The 5,681-nt window shown below is 41.2% G+C and overlaps 2 protein-coding genes across 9 annotated transcripts in view; one reads left to right on the plus strand and one right to left on the minus strand.

Moving 5' to 3' along the window:
- NRXN3 (neurexin 3) overlaps window positions 1–5,681 on the plus strand; it is a 940,418-nt gene that overhangs the window by 482,913 nt on the left and 451,824 nt on the right. The gene's annotated exons all lie outside the window — the stretch shown is intronic.
- LOC310900096 (uncharacterized protein) overlaps window positions 1–5,681 on the minus strand; it is a gene marked incomplete at its 5' end in the record, with an annotated part of 101,050 nt that overhangs the window by 13,044 nt on the left and 82,325 nt on the right. The gene's annotated exons all lie outside the window — the stretch shown is intronic.

Genomic DNA, 5,681 nt, shown 5'->3' on the forward strand with positions numbered 1-5,681 from the left:
CAAGGGTTTCGTAACGCTCTGAGTAAGGAAAGGCGATCCACCCTAATTTCACAGGTAGAGAGTGGAGCCACAGGGGGGCCTAGTGACTTTCCCAGTGTCATGTCAGGGGAAGGTCTCCTGTGTGCTGGGTAGGGAGCCAAATTATTGAGACATCCCTCAGCCCAATGGAGTTTGTGACCTAGATGAACATGTTTGGTGCATCTGGCAACACTTCGGTCCTGTTTCTGCTGGGTGCATCTGTAATGTTTGGCTGCCTTGCAGGTATTTTGCCTCTGTGCACATCTGGAAGGCTGGCAGGTATGGAAGCATAGCCTTTGTGGATTTCTGGAACAGTTATCAGCTAACAGTTAAGGTTTGAGTGAATTATGCCTTATAATATCCTTGCAGGACTGAGCTGGGTTACCAGCAGTAGCTGCAGTGAACTTAGAGAACTTTGGTTAATGGAAAAGTGCCATAAGCTGTGCTGTCAGTGGGTAGAAAAGGTCAGCTGTGTATTCTGTTGGGGAAAGAAAATTGTGGTAAAGGTCAGAAGGATTAAGACATTTTCAATCTGCCTCAATCTGCCAGTCCCTCTGCTGCTTTTCTGCAGCGCATGCTTTATGGAGTGCGGTATCTAATTAGAGAGCTGAGACACCCAACAATGAAAGCCTGTCTCCAAGTTTTATCTTTAGCCCTTCAAGCTGGGATTAAGTTAAAGAAAGCAAGGAGATTTTTAATAGTAAATGATGTTAATCTGGAGTGAAACACACTTTGTTATTGAACACAGCTTTCTCTAATTAGATACTGAAATCACAGTGCTGGCTTCATGCTGCAAGGTGCTCTGGGCTTCTTTGAAAGCCAGTGGATTTACTCCTATTTCTACTACCTCCATAAGATGTGCTTTTTTTATTATTATTAATTACATGTCTTTCACAAATGCAAGGAGACAGCATCTTGTCTAACAAAACACTACAATATAGCAAATTAGTGCACGTTTCCAGGAGATTTCCAAAGAAACTGCATGTTGACACCTAAGGAAATCTGTACATAGCCAGCCCCTGGAACTTACTGCTGTACTGCTTGTTGTACTGCTTGTTGTACTGCTGCACTGCTTACTGGTGTTGTGGAGGTTAAAAGTCTTGTGTTAGAATTTTTATATGGAACACTATATGTACATAACAAGCAATCTCTCAATAATGAAAGGTGGTTAAAAAAACCTTAGAAGAAATGATAACTCCGGAATATAATATACTTCAGAATATAATCAAGCCATCAAGTAAGAAAGGAATACATATGTATTTAGGCCAGATATTCAGTAACTAACTACTGAAAGTATTCTTGTACTGAAGCATCTGTTACCAGCAACTCCAAAGCACGCTCTTGGTAATGCAGCTAGCAGCTAAAATATCTGTTCATTCTTCTCTTCTCCTCTCCTGCATATTTCTCAGGAACTGTGCATTCTCTGTGTCATGGGCCATGACGCAGAGTTGAACATCAGATGCTAGCGAACCATGGTCCAACCAAAGCTTAACCAAAATTTCAAACTTGTTTTCAGTACTCACTAGCACTGATCTGCTAACAGTTGTCTGTGCTTTTGATGGAATTTGCTGAAAGTAATATTAGCAAAAAGGTCTTTTTGATTTTTTTTTAATAGTGTAATTACAAAGTAATGCAGTGAAAGATATGTATTTCTTTCTACTGTAACTGTTTGTGAACAGGGAGTCAGCACTCTGAGGGTGCAGCAGGAGGGGCAAAGTGTTTATCAGGATTGCGATTAACAGGGTTGTGGTGAAGAGCACAAATCCACTGTGACTGAGACCGCTGCAAGCCTCTGGCTCTCTCAGCAGCAGAGATACCTACAGCAGCACAGAGGGAATGATAAAGAGCTAATGAAAGGCTAAAACGAGCTTTGTAAACACGAGGTTTAAAGCTGATGATGTAGTCCTCAGGGATCTGAGAATGCATTTCCTAGTGAGAAAAACATTTAGTTTATTAAAATATAAAGATGGAAATATATATGGCAGAGGAATCTAAGCCTTAGTCCCTAATGGTTTGCTGTCGTCCCTGTTACACCTACTGCTTCTGACATTGAGCCTTTCCTTGCGGTTCCTATGCAGCTTTCACGAGAGTTTCTTCTGAGTGGAACTCTGCCAAATTGTGTCCAGGTTTTTGAGCATGCACACTTGCTTATGAAACACCTGGAGCTGGCATTTCTGTTTGAGTGGCTGCATCCTAGGAACTTGTGCCATTCAGAACCACCGAACTTCACAGGCAACTTTTTCCTTCAAAGTTACAAGCCACAGTGTGTGAATTCTTCATCAGCGATGGATAGGAGGTCTGCAGCAGACTCTGTAGCTATACATGCTTTATTTCCTTTGGCCCCTTACTAGGTCTGAGCCCCATATCAGAGGAAGAAGTTAACAGGGCACCTGTGACTTATCCAGCTCTTGTTCTGGCACATCCTGTAGTACATCTGGTTTTCCTGACTAAAAAGCTAAAAGCTTTGTTTATACTTTTTTCTTTGTCTTGCACTGATGGCATGACCATCTTGCTTTGGATTTCCTTGAGTGCAGTTCATTCAAGTGGCCGCTGAGGTAGCAATCTGCAGCTGTTTCTGGTTTTGTGCCCATCTCGCTCTATTCACGTCTCTTTCTGAACTACCAATTGTTTTGTGTTTCGCACTCAAATCACTTGTCAGCCAAGGTTCTGCACAAGTCCTTCTTCCTTCCATTTCTGCCTAAATGCTTCCTGTGATTCCTGTCCAGCTCTTTTCAGACTCCAGTATCTTACTTTTCCTTTTTTTTTTTCATTCTCCTATTCCTACATCTTTAACAGATAGTTAGCATTAATGCTGTGTCTTGCCCTGTTTTTTTTTTTTGTGTGTGTGTGTGTCTGATAACAGCACTTTCAGCTCATTCACATATTTCCTGGCAGGATCCTTCCGATCTGCTCTTCTTCCTGATTAAATCATTTGGGAAGAGAGAACTGTAGCAACACATGTGAAGGGAGAACTTTCTGGACAAAAAAGTGAGTTTAGAGCCTGCATAGCTTCCCATTTATTATACCTTGGGAATTTATTTCTAGTTCATGAGTCATTGGGCTATGTAGCAGATGGAAAAGAATTTTTGCTATCAAGAGCTTAGTGATGCTACTTTTGTACACTATAGTGTTTTAGATTCACATGACCAAAGGGTAAATTTGCATGGTCATCTGCTGACAAACAACTATTTTGTAATTGCTTTATATACGGGCAGATTGGTGAGTAAACAGGGTGGTCTGAATGCCATATATCTGGCCCTGTGTTTGAACAAGTAATTTTAGCTTCCTAGCAGCTCTTCACCTTCTAGAAGAAGTTGAAGCAGCAAGTAAAGCAGTCCATGCTTTGGATTGAAGAAGCATGTTGCTACATGCTGCAGCAGACGTAGCCCTGTTGAAACACTCGTGATTTAAGGGGGTAGCTCCCAGAGGAAATAGGGACTCACCAGGTAGGTTTGGTGGGACAGCGGGGCTGACTACAATCCCTGTATGGCTCCCAGTTGTGTCTGGATGTTCTGTAGAGGGTTAAGCTAAGTTATGCTCATGCTCATCTGGTAGGTGTATCGTTCTCCTGGAGATAGTGTTGGAACAATATATTTAAATGTCTTGGACAGTTTTGTTTCCTTTGTTAGTTAACCCTTGCTGTATCTCTGTGAGCAGGTGTTCTTTATTTCCTGCTGTAATGTCTTGGATGGTGTTGTTTTTGTGCCATTAAACAGTGGTTGAACCTGTCCCAGAATTGGTTATAATTTATTTCTAAGGAAAGGAATTTGTGATCACATTTTTACTTGTTTAAGGTAACGTTAACTTGCTCTATTATTAATGGAATACCACCATTTCAGGACATCCGAGAGCCTGACCCTTTGCAGGTGTGCTGACAGCATATATTAAAAAGCTAACCGTTGGGAAAGCATGAGAAACTATTTGGATGAAAGAAGCTATAGAGGTAGGGTTCCTTTCATTGCAGTTTTAGTAAGATGTTGCCAGATATGATGAATGACCTCGCATTCAGGATAATTTCATGTGATTCTAGTATGCCCATTCATCAGAGAGCACTTTCCAGCTGTGTGGGACAGGGTAGTTGTGTACAGGTGCAGTGTGTAGAATGTGTTGTCTTTAGTGGTTTGTTAGCACCAAAGCTACAGGATATAGCAATTATTTTAAAAAGCTGCTGAAAAATGCAGAGAAGTCCCCTGAAGACCTTGTTTCATACTAAGAATTTTGTAACAGAGTATGTCATGGAGATAACGTCATGATTTTGAGTACAGAGGAAGCAAACAAGTTTTATCGATGCCATAAATATATATATATATTCTATATGTTGCAGTTTCAGTGATGAACCTTTCTTTAATATGTTTTTTCTCTTTAAATATTGGGCTATCCTTTTACTCTGCTTCTACTATATCTGGCAAAGGGAGAAACTGTTTCCCTACTGAGACTCCAGCATACCAAACAGTTGTGTGCACACATTTCCCTTTACCTTCCCTAAGCTGAAGGATCCTACACGAATTTCAAAAGACTTTACTGAATTCTACTTGGTAATGTTTAAGAAAACAAATATACCCTGTTCACACGTTTAGTAAATCTGGTTGGCACTGATAAAGTACAGAGCCTATTACCCTTGTGTTGCATAGATTTAAACACTGAAACAGGCAGTCATGGAGGAGTACTCTGGTAGAGAGGGAGCTCTTACTTTGGCTAGTGCAACCTTACAGTGATGCCATCCTTTCTCTTCTGGAGACTGAGAGTAGTTAAAGGGAACATGGGCCAGGTCAGCTGCCACGGTGGTTTGCTGGGTTCTTTTGGCAGTCTCAGTAATTTGCTGCCAAAATTAGCACCAGGAATTTGGTGAAGAAAGGCAGTAGTTGCTTTTCTGATCCTGCTCTGAGCTGGGCAGTGCACTTTTTCAGCTGCAACTGAAAATCTGGGCCAATTAGCACAGTACTTTTTTTTTTTTTTTTTTAAACAGTGCCATATATTTATGATGGATTATAGCAGTTCTTGTGTGGGTAATAATATTTTACAGTCAAGAATATAGATGCCTAAACTTAGGCTCTTGAGTCTGTTTTCAAGCACCTAAAGATGTGGCCTGATTTTCAAGTTTTGAACATCATGCAGCTCTTGGCAATTTCAGCAATTCTGAGAATGAGGCCACTTCTGTAGATGCTTAAATACAGATTTTGGAAAGCCTAACTTTGGACATCTATTTTTGAAAATCTTGGCCTACATTTGTGGAGAAAATCTTAGTCATGAAAAGATTCCCACAAAGCTTTCCTGGTGCAGGTGCATATGCAGATACACATGTGCATGCATAAACACTTGGCACCACCAGCGCGTTCTCCTTGCTAGTCCCAGTCTGGCTGTGCTGGGTGTGAGCTCAGTCCTGCCTTGCAGCCCCTTACCCTGATTTAGTCAACAGCTCTGTTTCTGGGGCTGTTGTCAGTGAACGTGGCATCCTTTGTGCTTCTGGTTTTGAAAGGGTGCGATGCTAATGCTGGTTGCAATTATTTTGTGTCTGTGGATAACTAAAGAGAGAATTAGGGCCAGGAAACGGGAATGTCATTGTAGTAAGCGTTCATTAGGTTTTGCTTAACTAACACTGTTGTTAAGAATCTTGCTTGCGAAGTCCATTGAACACCCAAATCATTTGCTAGCTGTTTACTTAC

The sequence above is a fragment of the Anser anser genome (assembly GCF_964211835.1).
Source record: "Anser anser genome assembly, chromosome: 5".
NCBI lineage: Eukaryota > Metazoa > Chordata > Aves > Anseriformes > Anatidae > Anser > Anser anser.